The 13,784-nt window shown below is 32.1% G+C and overlaps 1 long non-coding RNA gene across 1 annotated transcript; it reads right to left on the bottom strand.

Moving 5' to 3' along the window:
- Positions 1–1,141: 1,141 nt before the first annotated feature.
- Positions 1,142–13,071, bottom strand: LOC134256541 (uncharacterized). Its single transcript, XR_009989804.1, has 3 exons — positions 13,014–13,071; positions 10,799–10,953; positions 1,142–1,232 (listed from the first exon to the last, which is right to left on the bottom strand). It is a non-coding gene; the product is annotated as an uncharacterized LOC134256541 (long non-coding RNA).
- Between the last annotated feature and the right edge of the window lie 713 nt (positions 13,072–13,784).

Here is a 13,784-nt window from a genome sequence, read left to right as displayed (position 1 = left end):
ATAAAATGTCAGTAGTCTTGTTTTGAGTAAATATTATCAAATGATTACCTTTCCTTTCTGATTAACAATCCAGTGAGCATTATATGACAGAGAGATTTAAAACTGTGTATCATAAATTATTGGAAATAAATGTATATTATTATAGAGGAAGAGGTGGCTTAGATGGTGCTAATTTGAGATATTTTTCTCTCATTGATAGGGAGCCACTTAAGGAATTTTTTTATTTTAATTTGTGTGAGTTATTGGTAATTAAATGACAAAGACTTACGAAAAATACGCCTTATACGTGACTAAATCTGTGTGGTTAAACTATCAATTATTCATACTAATCTTAAAACATTTCTTATATTTAAAATTTTTCATGTTTTAAAGCACCGAAAATGTTTTCTGTGTTTGTATTTCTCCCTCCGCTATTTCGTCATATTTCTACACCGTCTCTTTAGCCTCTTTGTGACGTCACATTAGTGCGAGCTCATCCATAATAATACATTACCTTTTATACTGTAATTATACGTTACCTTAATCAACTGTAATTATATGATGTAATTATACGTTACCTTTATATACTGTAATTATACGTTACCCTTTATATACTGTTATTATACCTTACCTTTATATACTGTAATTATACGTTACCTTTATATACAGTACTGTAATTATACGTTACCATTATGTTACACTTTATATACTGTATTTATACGTTACCTTTATATACTGTAATAATACTTTACCTTAATATACTGTTATTATACGTTAATTTTATATGATGTAATTAAATGTTACATTTATATACTTTAATTATAAGTTACCTTTATATTCTGTAATTATACGTTACCTTTATATTCTGTAATTATACGTTACCTTTATGTACGTAACCTTTATATATATGTACTGTTATATTATACGTTGTACCTTTATATGATATAATTATATGTTACCTTTTTGTGATGTAATTTGTAACATTTATGTGATGTAATTATACGTGACCTTTATATACCGTGATTATACGTTACCTTTATATGATGTAATTATACGTGACCTTTATATAACGTGATTATACGTTACCTTTATATAATGTATTTATATGTAACCTTTATATACCGTGATTATACGTTACTTTATATGTAATAATTATACGTCACCTTTATAGACTGTGTCAAAACAATCACATCGACATCCTGTTCTGTTTACCGGAGTCTTGTTTGGGACCCAGATCATTTTATGGATGACACCTTTATAAACGATAATGTAAAAAAAATCATTAGAAAATCTTCGTATTTATTCAGATTCTTTCCATTATGTACATGTTTAAGAGATGAGATGCTATAGGCAGTAGCTATATTTAGTTAAAAAGAAACACTCATTAGGCCTTTAAGGACATACGCAACGTACCTTACCTACTGATAACTTTTCAAGATATTCTTAATTTAAGATTATAGTGCCAGCAGATGTTCATAGACAAAAATTCAGCATGCATTACCAGGATTTTTCGAAAGATATCAAATTATGAAATTTTTTGCATTATTCAAAGAAAAATATACAAAAATTACAAAACATAAGTTCCAGATTTTTTTTCCATCAAATTTGTTTTAGAAGAGGTGTATAAATCCATATATAGACATTTAAAGTATTGCACACAGGTCCTTCTTTTAGTGGAACTCTTCAACTCCAGGGAAGAACCCAATAATGTTCAAACTACGTTGCGTATGACCTTATGATATCTCGAGAACCCTTTGAGCTTTCGCAATGAAATCTTGAATAGCAACTCCCTTTAGACTACAGAAGAAGCCTATTTATTTTGAATTCAAAAGGTCAAAGGTCAAGGTCATTATTTGCAAATTCTGTCTGTTATAACACTTTCGTTTCCGTACGATATCTTGAGAACCCTTTGAGCTTTTGCAATGAAATTTTACACAACTCCCTGTGGCCTAAGGAAGATCCCTATTGATTTTGAGGTCAAAAGGTCAAAGTTCAAGGTCGTAAATTTATTGCTAGCGCTCTCGAGCGCTATCAACTACGAAAGTCCGAATTCCTTGAATACGCATGCTCGGCTTCACGATGGTACATTCTGGGAAAACGATGAAAACTACTATAATAGATAATCCATACGATAACAATTTCGTTGTATCATGTTGTAACATTAAATAACTATGTTTATTTATTGTGTAGCTTATACTTTAAAGATAACTTCAAATTTTCTGGGTTTCTTCTGACGGAAAAGCCCGAGTCATTATCTGATTATTCTAAACAAAGACAATTTTTTTTAACTTCTAAGCAAACCAAAGGTAGACTCTAATTTCTGATTGGTCAATATTCAGCCAATCTTACAAATTCCAGAAACAAGGATTTACAGTAAAAATAACTAATCAATCCATTATTTATATAAAATAAAATTCTGATGTGTATGGCTTTATACCTAACAGTTTTTGACAAAGATGACCGAAAGGACCAATTAAGCTTCTTCACATCTTCTTATTCGGAACTCTCTGGATTTCTTTATACAACATACACTTTGAGATATTTTCAATATTCCTTATAATTCCCCTGTATTAATTTTTCTTTGCTACATTGCCAAGAAATTCTATTCTTAAACCAGCTCATACAATGCCTCAATCGGCATCTTCACCATATCATATGAGAGTCTCCCGCCTCTCTAGTAAAGGTCACAAAATGTTCCGTTGCACCAAAACTCCAATAGGTCCAACACCCCCCCCCCCCCCCCTTTCGATCGTTTCTTTACTTACGTGTCTATAAAATACACTTCACAAAACAACAATAACTTTATCATTCTCTAGCCTCGATGAAAATTAAAGAATTCAGCAAAATAAATCACTTGATCACGGATCTTCCTTTCTGTGTTTAAAAATTGCTACGGCGCTAGCTCACCTATCTTTTTTTAAAGATAAACTTGTACATTCTGTCTGTATGAACACTATCCTTTCCGGGCCATATTTTAAGAAGATTTTGAGCTTTTGCAATGTAATTTTTATACTAAAACTCCCTGGGACCTCTCTCACCCCTCTCAAAGTGTCCTGTCCCGTTTTTTTTTTTTAGTATTTCTTGTACATGTATTACATGTCGCTATTTTTAGCACAGGAGCATGAGGTGAGTTATTACGTATAAAACAGGTTCTCGGTGGACATTATATTCTTATTACATTTGAACTGTTTAATAAAGGTTAAATTAGACACCATGCATTGTGTAAAATTTTGATAATATCAAACGTGAATACATACATGTATATACATGTATGTGCCTTCATTTTTGCTTATAATAATGGCCAGTCTAAAGCGGTTCCGTGGTGTAATGGTATGTCTCTCATTTCATATGTGAGAGGTTCTGGGTTCGAATCCCGGACGATTTATTTTCTTTTTTTCCGAAATACTTTCTTTTTATACTAAATGATAGTATTCAGCATATGAAATGAAAAATTTATGAGGCCTGGCTTGTACAAACTCATAAATTCATCATTACAGTGTGATAAATATTCCATATAAAAAGAATCTTCTATACACTTAATAAAGAATAAGCAATCAAATCTTTATATCCATTTGGCATATTTTATTTGCTTCAGTATACATGTATAAATTTAATCATTCTACAAATTCAGTCAGGGGACTCCCCCCGAACTGCGCATGGTTTACTTTTTCCCTAAGCGGGGGACACAAATTCTCTGAATTAGCTTGTTTTTATGAATTTGTATTCTTATTTTCATTTTTAAATTAATTCTACTATAAAGTTACAGTCTCCCATTTTTTTTAAACATAAAAGCATAATATGATCGTTTATGATTGTTGTAATAAATTATCAACGACTGAGTACAGAACGTACCCCTAGGATCTGAGCTATCTTGATAAAAGAGAAAAAGAAGAAAACACACTTTTCATTATGGAAAAAATCCTATTGTTTCCATTCCAAAAAAAGTACAATTCATAGAAACATGAAATGTGTGATGCGTCTTTTTATAAAAGCTTTTATTCATTATATTAGTTTACTTGATAAAGCTTTGCCTCAATTTTTGGGAGAATTTACTCAAAAGAAAATCAAACTCGAGAGATTTTGTAGTCGGTAATAACCTTCAACTCCTTTAATAAGCAATGAACCCGTCCAGCAGGCGTCCAGTGCCCAGTAGCATATTAATTAGGTCAATATTTATTGTTCATGAGGGGTGCTGTATAATTCATGCAAATCGTTCAACTTTATAAATCACGATCGTGGGATTTACCAACGAGTTTATGATATGGACCAAATTCCTGGTTCTTTGAATTAAGTATACGCGTGTTTTAAGTATTTTCAATGTTTTGGTAAACAATGTTACATGTACTATAATTAGCCACACTCCATTCATATGCCCTAGCTGTTCACACGGAGAGTTTAATTCGCAGTAAATTAATGCAAAGTATACTAATGCGAATCAAACTAATGGGTCAATATAAAACCAGAAGTCTCTGTCGAGACTGTAGCTCTACTGGTTTGTACTTATAATAAAGAAAGAGAAAAGTAGCAGGTGGGACTTAAAACTTTACAAGCTACAGCAACAAATAGATTAATGATCCTTGATTAAGTCTCTTTTTGAGGCAAGATTGCAATAAGACTACAACTGTAGGAGAAGCTTTTCATAAAATTTTACAGATTTTTCAATTTAAATTACCAGAAAATTTTACAGATTTTTCAATTTAAATTACTATGGCAACATAAATCATCAAAATCCAAAACACAAAACTAATAATTATGTATCTCAGTGTAGTTTGCTTGTGTGTCAAGTTATATTAAAATCAGACCAAAACTGTAGTAGGAGTAGCATTTTGAATGTATTTCAAAAAATTTCTATTTTTAGTAACCATGACAACACCGTTCATTGAAATCAAAAACTGATAAATAGAATTATGTATCTTCGTGTAGTCTACTTGTGTGCCAAGTTATATTAAAATCAGATTAAAACTATAGGAGGAGTAGCATTTTGAATGACTTTCACAAATTTTTAGTAACAACGGCAACACCATTCATCAAAATCAAAAACCGATATACAGAATTATGTATCTCAGTATAGTCTATTTGTGTACCAAGTTATATTGAAATCAGACCAAAACTGTAGGAGGAGTAGCATTTTGAATGATTTTCCCAAAAATTTCTATTTTTAGTAACCACGGCAACACCGTTCACATCGAAATCAAAAACCGATAAACATAATTATGTATCTTAGTTAAGTCTACTTGTGTGCCAAGTTATATTGAAATCAGACTTTAAACTGTAGGAGAATTAACATTTTAAATGATTTTCACAAAAATTTCTATTTTTAGTAACCACGGCAACACCGTTCATTGGAATCAAAAACTGATAAACAGAATTATGTGTCTTAGTGTAGTCTACTTGTGTGCCAAGTTATATTGAAATCAGACTTAAACTGTAGGAGAAGTAGCATTTTAAATGATTTTCACAAAAATTTCTAATTTTAGTAACAACAGCAACACCGCTCATCGAAATCAAAATCCGATAAACAGAATTATGTATCTTAGTGTAGTCTACTTGTGTGCCAAGTTATATTGAAATCAGACCAAAACTGTAGGAGGAGTAGCATTTTGAAAAATTGTTTACAGACGGACAGACAGACACACAGACAGACGGACGGACGACGGACACATTACTATCGCATAAGCTCTTCTGGTCTCTGACCAGTAGAGCTAAAAAGCAGCTAAATGGTTCATATGAAAATTGGAGATACAATTAAATATTTCCGTTTCTTTTTTGTATCTAAATTGATAAATCTGTACAATATTTTGGGAAAACAACATTTAGCAAACAGTAGGGAAGCTATTTTTTTTTCAGAATGTTCTCCTAAAAATTATCAACTGTCATTTCTGTCATTGGTGTTACCTTATAAAATTTTGTTGTATAGAACAAAGTGAAAAACTTATGAATGCAAGCTATGATAAACATTTACTAGGATTATTCAAGTTTACTGATAAGTCCAAAAGTATCGTTGTCCAGTCATGAAAATTCAGTTTTAATCACATTTGAATATTGACATGAGACAAAAATTGATAAACACACGCTAAACTATGCTGTAAATGTGGTGCTGTGTGTGTATAAATCAAAATAACATAATTTATGATTTTTTTCAAGGAGTGAAATTAGGTAATATAAATTTATTTCTTACATTTAAACTTATTAAAAGTAAAACTTAACAAGTTTTAGGTTGGTTACTCCACTGACTCAACTGTAACACCGATGATCGAAATTAGTAATACCAATGACTTCGAACTTAACAATTAGCAATTAAACATAATATAACATGAAACTTCATGTGAAAGACAGAATACATTGCATGGCTAACAAACAAAAATGAAATGAGTTTCTGGGATTTCATACTTAAAATGAACTTATAACAAAAAGAAATCTGGTAACACCAGTGACAGAGACTTATCCTATTGTGACCATAGAATAATGCAGAGCTACATCAGGTGTACTGTCATTTAATCATAAAATTTTACAGAATAAGTGATTTATATTGATATGTATATAACCTTAAAAAATATATAAAGGATCGAGAAAAACCCTTATTGCAAACGTTAATTTTTCTAATTTTACTTTTCTTCAATTAAGCCCCACACGTATACTGTATAGTACCACGCATTTGTATTATACATATGCATGGTTAAAGCTGAAAGAAATACAGTGTTGGTTTATCACTGGTTTGAAAAAAATAATGTTGGTAGGGTAAAAGGGTCTCAATTGTGAAGGATATAATTGTTTTAAATCCCACATTCTTCTTTAAAGAACTACTAGATAAAATATATTAATCTAAATTTCTTGTCACCGGTGTTATTTCACTTATCATTGGTGTTACCATAAAACGTAACTATTCTTAGAAAGATTTAAACAAACTAAGTTAAACTTGACTAATTTTACTTTACCTAGGTGATAAACTCTGACATTCAAGCATGGCCTGTGTATTTTTCAGAAGGGAAAATATATTTTATGAGCATATAAAAATGTTTGTCATTGGTGTTACATGTATATAATTTAATTCTGGCTGTAACGCTGTATTTGATTGGATAAAAAATTATTTTATATCGTATAAAATGGGTTGCCTACGTCACAATGACTTTCGTCAAAAACGTATCAATCCGCCTGACGTTACATTCAAATTTTGTAGAAATTGAAGTCGTTTTGTTAGAACAATCATATTTTTTTCTTACATCAAATGAATGAAAATTAAATTATAAGCAATGAATTTAATAGCTACCCATTTTATACTGTATAAAGTGGGTTGGAACAGTTTACGCTTTTTTATAAACCGCTTCGCGGTTTATAAGGCGTAAACTGCCCCAACCCAGTTTATACCGAATAAAATGGGTAGCTATTAAATTCATTCCTTAAATGATCTGAAGTTGTCACTGGCATTACCATATATTTAAAACGTCTGTAAGTGAAAAAAAAATTATTGATAAATAAATCAAATTACTTTCAAACACCATAAATTAGGTATGCAAAGTAGAATACAAATGAATAATTTTTCTATATAAGAAGAATAAATTTTGCCTCCAAAAGTACTTTATCTTGTTTTGTCAATGGTGTAACCATTCCTGTCATTGGTGTTAAACTTTAGGAAGTAATGCCAATGACAGTAACACCATTGATGTATTAGTCATAAAATGATCTGGTATCTCTAATTTACCCTAGATAAAGTAAAAGTTTTTTCCACATTGCTATTAGTTCACCTAAAGAACATCTTTCGTAAAAGAGTTCAATGAATACCTAAAATCGTTTTGAAATAACGATGGAAACACCACTGACAAAAAAGTTTGTACTACTCTACTTTCTTTACTTTTGAAGTCCATCAATATGTTCTGATCATGAATATCAAGGAACAGTTTTTGTTGTTTTTGGTGAGAAGTGATGTAATATGACTTAGGACTGTTTATACATGTATTCTCTTATCAGGAATGATAACTATTTTGTAGCAAAAACAAAAATAGTAACACCAATGACGCAACTTTCTTGTACAGTCATATTAAATGCTGTATCATTTAAATGGAAGATGGGGCTCATATTTTTTTATTCGAAGATATATCCTATTTAACGTTTATTTTATGCACACATAACTTTTCAGACAAAATTTCGTATAATTTTTGGGGTATTTATCCTTATTTGAAGAGAAAAATTCTATTGACAGCATGAATTTGGCTGATTGGTGTGATAAAAATCATCCATTGACTTTAATAAAATTAATTATGTAAAAATTTCTTTGGCAATTAGAAAGTATAGATGTCATACAATGTAAAGCAACTATCCAAAATTGGGAGAAAATAAGAAATAGGATTTTACAAAGAAGTGACACGTTTAGCTGCTTTTTTTTATATTGACCCTAATGCGAATTAAACTGCGCGTTCACACGACAGCTAATGCCAATTAAAATTTTACATCTGCAGCCCGGAGTCAGCACGGCTATTATGACGTCATTTGCAAATCACGTCACCTTCTGCAGAAGCAGATCCATTTGACATAATGTCACAGTGTCTGTACACACATTTTAATGATTAACAAAATTGTCCTTAGTTTTTCACTCAAAAATAGCACAAGTACCTATAGCAGACCATCGACAAGTGGTAATTGACTAAATTTTGCCATTACGCATGCGTCAGAATTTAATTCGAATTAGCTTCGCTTAGCGTTCACACGGTCCTAATGCGAAGTAATTTAATTAAGAAATAAGGTATCATTTTTTGAGTGTTATTGGGATGTAAAACGGGTTGGTCACGTGATCAAATCCCATAAAGGGCTTTATGGAAGATTTGATCATGTGCCAACCCGTTTTACATCCCAATAACACTCAAAAAATGATACCTTATTACTTATATTTAAGAAATAAATAACAAGTTTATAAACTTCAATGGGAATTGAAGTGGGTCGGTCACGTGATCAAATCCTGTGAAGGCCGAAGGCCTCCTCAGAAGATTTGATCACGTACCGACCCACTTCAATTCCCACTGAAGTTTATTAACTTGTTATTTATTACTTATATATACATTTGAGACAGACGATTGAACATTTTCGAATATAAATTATTGCACTAACCGTCCGTCGTATATTTTGAAAAATGACGCAATGTGTAAATCGGTTTGAATGGCGGTTACGCTTCGAATACATTAGGATAAGGATTTTATTTCTAAGGGACTATTTTGTGAAAGGCTAACTTAGTTGTGATCGGTAATAGTGAAAGATTGTTGTCTGGGAATATTTTTATTCGTAAAAATTGATAATCAAGAAACACGTCCGAAGATCGATGATAAAACGTTGGAGGAATTTCGGTCGCCAGAAAGATATGGATGATCCGATGGATGGAAACACTTGACCGTGTCAGTTAATTTGCAACTAAGTGTTTAAGATCAAAATTTTTTAACCTATGATTTCAATAACTAAAGGCATATTTATGATGTAAAAAAAAAAACACGGGGACATGAGCGAAAGCTTACATTTAACTACGACAGCGCCGAGGTGTTTGTCAGCTGTTCGTGGTGTGGTTGCAATGCTTTGAATGCTTTGATATTTTCCAACAGATTTACACATTTATCGTGAGTAGAAATTAATGAAAAAAATATGGTTTATCATGACGATTTGACTTAAGGTCTACCCCAAAAATAAGGATAAACGTGATAGACAGCTGAAAAAAGTGACATAAAAAGTGATAAAACTTGTAAACAAAAGCTAGTTTCTATCGGTATATTCTCCATGTACACAGGTTAAATCGATAATCAAAAAACTGTATGAAATACTTGTTAACGTTGTAAATAAAATCATTATTATTCTACTGCCATATTTTGTTCACTTTTATGCATGAAAAGCAAGTAGAGCAAGTCATTCTATATTTATGCACCGGTAGATATTATTGCGCCGTGTGATTAGGTCACGTATTGACCTCTGACCTTAGACAAACTTCATACAGAATTGAAGATATTTGTTCTCCGTATGTTTATATAATAGAGAGATACCACAAATGTATATATTTACATTTGTGACTTATGCATACTTTAAACTTGCCTGATTGTGACTTTTAACGTGTGAAATGCATTATTTGTCAAACCCAACGGCACGTATGTAATCCACTGACCGCGCGTCGACCCTTTATGACGTCACAGAGAAATTATGTCGAACATTTATCCATATGAACATCTATGACCTCTTGACCCCGTACCTGTATTTATAGAGTTATAAAAACGCTTACTTTCAGTAGTGTTATATAAAGGAAAACATTTGCAAATGTAAATATTGCGCAGTAAACTAATTCGAATTAAACTAATTCGCATTAAATTCTCCGTGTGAACGCTAAGCGAAGCTAATTCGCAGTAACTTTACGTTTAATTCGATTTCAACTCTCCGTTTGAACAGGGCAATAGATTCAATCTCTCACCAGAGGGCATATTACGCCGACTATTAGTAATAGTAAACATGCTTTGTCCAGGTTTCCTCTGAGTCTGACGACAGAAAGCGCTTTGTTGAAATGTCAGTTATCCATAAATATTACGTAAGTTTGTTACCGTTTGTTACATGACATAAAGCAATTAGCGTATATGCTAACCGCTTCAAAATGCGATATCGATATTGCGAGAATATATAACTTGTGGGTTATATACATAAAATTACACACACAAGTAAGCTTGACTTCTTAGGTCTATATTCGAAGCTAAAACTAAGTTATCGTGTGTTTACATTGATAGCAATTCCGAGCGATGCCCCAAACCCAAGATCCAAAAGAGATGAACGAGTCCATAAAGATGGTCTATGATTAACCACTTACCTATGTGAATGAAGGGGATGACCCCAACGATCGCTGCGGCCAGGAGGCTGTGGTATTTAGCTCTACTCGAGGAGGACATGGCCGTTAATTCTTCCAACATCTCCACTTCAGCCTTTCTCAATGCCGATCTGACATGCTATCACGGAACACGGCTCCTGAAAGAATTCAGATGAACGTTATATCGGAAACAGCCATTATCGATTTCTACCGAGTGAGTAATGAAAAATGACGGACGTGCTAACCACACTTACATCAGTACATGAAGTGATGCAAAAATCTGAGGAGAGGAAGCTTAATTTCCGTACTCTCATCATTTCTGTTAAAAACTCGGGGATGTCCTTCTAAGGTTTAACTACATTTAAAAATTTGAAGAAAAAAAATTCCAAAGCAAAAAAAATCCCTAAAAATTTAGAAATATCTTCTTTATTTACAGTTAAAATATTTTTTTTTCAGGTTTTAATTAAGCTTTACGTACTATAAGTTCCATGTTTCTCTTAATTTTAAAATTTTAATTTTAATATCCGTTATGTAGCATTGCTATTTAAGCCAGTTATTTCCAATTATAGAAATTTGAAAGAAAAACTTCCTCTTTTTCCTTGAGTGCCTGCATACTTGAATTCTTGTGAGAAAATTTGTTAAGTAGCAATACATCAATGATAATAAATTCTTGGGGAAACTGTATAACTGAAGAAAGTTTTTTCTCAGATGTCAATATGCACAAAAGAAACAAGGACTGAACAAGTACTTCACCACAAGATACAATGTAAGTATACATATGATAGCATTTAACACTAATGAGATGCGGTGACATGGTGTAAAATTACCTCAAAGTGTTTAATAAAACGAACGGACACGAGAAAATAAAGGAAGGCGTGCTTTAAAATCACGATATCGTCCGATACCCACGGATAATTTCGTCTGTATCTCATCCTATACCGATGTTTACACCAGGGGAAAATCATATTAAATGTCTTACAAAGTGTTGGTACTCAGGTAATTACAATTAAAATTATACCTGTTTAATTTATCCCTTGAAGATATACATATGTAAAATAATTGCATCAGTGAGAACGAAAAGTCACTGACTAAATATTTTACAGGCCGCTCAAAATGGGGAGGGGGATGGGATGTAAGCAAATATCTTTCTCCTCTACAAACCTGCTCAGGGAATACTTATTCCTTTATAGTACATTATTTTAAAACACAATCAATCTTATTTTCGGGACTTATCTGAAAGTAAGCCCATTGGGATATCAGTTCTAGATATTCTGTAAGTCTTACACATATGAACTTGTTATGGGCTTTTCTTATTACTTATTTCGTTAATAAGTTCTGATACTGAATTTGAAGAAGGACTTAATATCAAAATTAATAGGCTTTGATACAGCCTGTATGAATTTTTAAAGAAGTACCTTCACTTTAAAATCTCAAGAATTTATCCGCTCGTGCAATATTTAAATATCCAATGTTGTTGCAGATAAAATAATAAGCTTTGTTGATATAATTCTTAAGAAGTAAATCCATTTCTTCTTGGTAAGCCGTTCGCTTTATACATACAGTTCATTGAAAATTAAATCTAACCAGAAAGTTGCACTATTTCTGCAACACCTGATATAATTACGATGTGAAATTGATATGATATACGAATCGGTGTATGAAAGCTACTGTAGCAGAGTATATTGATATTTAGGCTGTTGAACCCGGGATGTGTGTGCATTTTTTTTTTTCACGTATATTCTTTTCCTATACAGTGTACAGTAAATTTTCATTCAGTTGCTGGTTGGGAAATACTCGTCTCCTATCCCATATTTTCATGATTTCAGATCAAGCACTGACAAACTCTGGGACTTCGGGGAAAAAGTACTAAAACATGAAAATAAATATCTTAATCTCGATTTCAAACAATTCAAGCCCTTATTTAAAGTTTATCCACACACTTTCATTACCGTTGCGACTGGCCTGATTTCGATAAAAATCAATGATGTGTATATTTTTCTTGTCACACTTCGGTGGTCACAGCATGCTGTTAGTCAGGATAATGTAAATACAAGATCAAGTTTAACTCCACTTAGGGTATTTAAAAAATCAGAAAGAATCTTGACAGAAACTTCATATACTAATCTCAATTACTACAGCTGAAGTATAATAATAAAGTGCATTCAATTTATGCCCTGATTCAATAAATTTATCAATTAAAGCGGACACAAGGACCTACCTCTGTATAATGCAATCTGAAGTCATTTAAAGTTCGCTTCACACTGTTCATATAATCAAACCACTTTCAGATGGCAAGGGAAATCACTCTAAATGGGACGATGTGACCAAACCTGCAAACCTGCGTTCAATTTCCAATGTAGAGTTATCGTTCGTTACTCTCTCAGAAAGCTCACGTCATGCATGAGTATTTGACATAAAACCTGATACTGTTATAGTGTTTATTTCAAGGATTGTTTCAAATTTAACTAATAGTTCTAGATTTATTTAGTATAGTGGTATATCTATCTTAAAACATAAAAAGTAAGCACAGATATGTACGTTAAATAACATAAATTATTATTATTATGACATGACATATGCGAGACAGCATCTAAAATCGCCTAAGCTATGACGTCTCAACCGATCTATAATGACGTCATGACCTACATTCTATGAAACTATAGTACGAAAAAGACCTGACAGAGACACGGGAAAAATAAGAAATAAGGCTTTGTAACAAGCAAATTCAAAGAACTCTACATTGGTCCCCCGCGTTCGGTGTCTTTGTGGGTGAGATGTCTTTTTATGTCATATTGTGTCAAATATGAACGCCCTATCATATGCTATTTAGAAATTATCACTGAAGTTGATTTTTTTTAAATGAGGTCAATCGTAAAGGTCAACGTCAAGGAGTCAGAAATCACAGAATGCTTGAAAATATCTTGTCACAGGTAATGCATATGACAAACATAAAAGTCCTATTTCCTCTTAATCAAAAGTTATAAGGAAC

This window comes from Saccostrea cucullata, unplaced genomic scaffold, assembly GCF_032062105.1.
Source record: "Saccostrea cucullata isolate Sc308-1 unplaced genomic scaffold, CSIRO_AGI_Scuc_v1 ctg16909, whole genome shotgun sequence".
NCBI classification, from domain to species: Eukaryota; Metazoa; Mollusca; class Bivalvia; order Ostreida; family Ostreidae; genus Saccostrea; species Saccostrea cuccullata.
Note: the sequence above shows the minus strand (reverse complement) of the source record. Positions and strands in the feature narration are given on the sequence as shown.